The sequence below is a fragment of the Triticum dicoccoides genome, chromosome 6B (genome assembly GCF_002162155.2).
Source record: "Triticum dicoccoides isolate Atlit2015 ecotype Zavitan chromosome 6B, WEW_v2.0, whole genome shotgun sequence".
NCBI classification, from domain to species: Eukaryota; Viridiplantae; Streptophyta; class Magnoliopsida; order Poales; family Poaceae; genus Triticum; species Triticum dicoccoides.
Window position 1 is genome coordinate 666,727,730 of NC_041391.1, and position 2,742 is coordinate 666,730,471.

Here is a 2,742-nt window from a genome sequence, read left to right on the forward strand (position 1 = left end):
TGAAGTTTATGTGATCTTGCTGTGAAAAACAGAAACTTTAGCGCTCACGAGATTAGCTGCCATGTTTTACTGGAGAGTGCTTTTAGGTTGATTCTTTTTGCAGATGATTAATAGGCGAATTGCTTAGGTCCAGGAATTTATTTCATAATTTTTTAGGTTCCAGAAGTATACGTTTGATACTGATTACTACAGACTGTTCTGTTTTTGACAGATTCCGTTTTCATTGTGTTGTTTGCTTATTTTGATGCATCTATGGCTAGTGTTAAGTGGTATGATGTTGGAAATATGCCCTAGAGGCAATAATAAAAGGATTATTATTATATTTATTTGTTCATGATAATTGTCTTTTATTCATGCTATAATTGTATTATCCGGAAATCGTAATACACGTGTGAATACATAGACCACAACATGTCCCTAGTGAGCCTCTAGTTGACTAGCTCGTTGATCAACAGATAGTCATGGTTTCCTGACTATGGACATTGGATGTCGTTGATAACGGGATCACATCATTAGGAGAATGATGTGATGGACAAGACCCAATCCTAAGCATAGCACAAGATCGTGTAGTTCGTTTTGCTAGAGCTTTTCCAATGTCAAGTATCTCTTCCTTAGACCATGAGATCGTGTAACTCCCGGATACCATAGGAGTGCTTTGGGTGTACCAAACGTCACAATGTAACTGGATGACTATAAAGGTATACTACGGGTATCTCCGAAAGTGTCTGTTGGATTAATGTAGCGACCCAACCTCAGATTGTCAAGTCTTTGTGCTCAGGTGTCATCCCTGGATCAGTAATGCTGACACCACACAGTACTTCGAAGGATTTATAACAGAGTAGCAATCACACATTTATTTCATCGTTGTCCAAAAGTGGACTTATTACAATAAATATGGCTTAAGGCCATCTAATAATGATAACAGCGGAAGACTTGGAAGATAAGTGAGTCCATCAACTCCAACGGCATCACTGAGTATAGAACCACGACCTAAAGCACCTTACTCGTCGTTTGAAAAGTTTGCAACATGAAACGTTGCAGCCCGAAAACGGGTCAGCACATGGAATATGCTGGCAATGTAACACATAGAGAATAACATTGGAATAAGCTACACTACATGCAATTTGGTTGGTGTAAAAGCTCTATGGTTACAGTTTTTGCATAAAGCCAGTTTTTCCCTACTTCAAAGGAATAAATTTATTTAACTATCATGGTGGTTGTTAAACATTGAGAATGGTTGACAGCATCCTCATTCCCAATTAAAAGTATTCATCAACAAACCCAACAATATTAATTTTAGAGTAACATGATGAGATTCACATGATATTCAAATACCAGATACTCAAGATGTCCATAACCGGGAACACGGCTAATCATGATTAGTTTGTACACTCTACAGAGGTTTGCGCACTTTTCCCCACAAGACTCGATCGCCTCCGTTTGGTTTCTCGCACTACAGGGTGTTTGAGAAACGGATGACCGAGACATAGTCTTTCAGAAGCACTAGCACCTTACGATGGGTAGACCGGTACACCTACATCCCCTACATCTGCTAGTCCACCACTATAAGAGTTCGCACGACTTAGTCAACTATGCCAGAGCCCATAATGGCTTGTGGCTTCACACGGAAGTTACTAGCATGAATTATCTTATGATCCCTTTGAGCCTGGGTGGCGGTCCATAGGAAAATCACACGGTAACCCCGGGATTTCCAAAAAAACAGGCAATCACTGGATACCCCAGGTGCCTCAATCCACCCAGATGTGTATTTAAGTTGCCACCTTAGATAAACCATTAATTAACAATCTCACATCTGTCGTGGATATTCACTCACCCAATCCACGTCTACGAGCATAGCATGGCATAATAAGCAAACGCAGAAGTAACTCCCAAAGGTTTCATAAGTAACACAGGTAATAGGTACTACCTCATCTACTTCCCATCCCACAATTTAATTAGATCCTAATCATGCAATGTTTGAGGATTGATCTAATGCATAAAAACTGGGTAGTAGAAAAGGTATGATCAAGTGTTACTTGCCTTGCTGATGATCCACGAAACCTAGAGATTCGAAGTAACAAGCGGCGCACTCCGGGTGATCTATCGCAGACAAACAACAAGCATACAATAAGTACTCATCTAATGCACGGGTAATTCTCGAATAAAAGATCTAATCAGAAAGTTCAACTTAAGAACCCTGGTTGCAAAAGAAAACGCATCGAACAAAACAACGGAAAACAACCGGCGGAAGAAAACAACTCGGTTCTAGAAAGTTGAAACTAGGTCAAATTTTACAGTAGCAAAACTTTGTTTAAGTTGATTAGTCGGAACGGCGGTTTCGATACGAAACTCCAGGCGCTTGAATCACCTGATTCTGATAAACGAGCGAGAAGAAAAACTAGAACGAAGATTGAATCTGAAATCGCGATCAGAAAATCGTGAAATAAGTCCGATTAAAAGAAAACGACGAACGGTTAAACGAACGGACGTTCGTTAACCGGGGATAACCAGTGATCACGTTCGTTAAGACGAACGGTCCGGCGAACGCTCGCTAACAACAAAACCGGAATTAAAACCGGTCTAGGGTTTCGAAAAAAAACCCGAAACGACGGAAAAAGAAAACCGGAACGGTTTTTATATAAAAAAAACCAAACCGAGGGGAGGGTGGCGCGGCGCGGCTACCTCGACGAGGCGGGGCTCCGGCGGGGCGGCGGCTAGGCGCGGGGCGACGGCGGCTGGCGG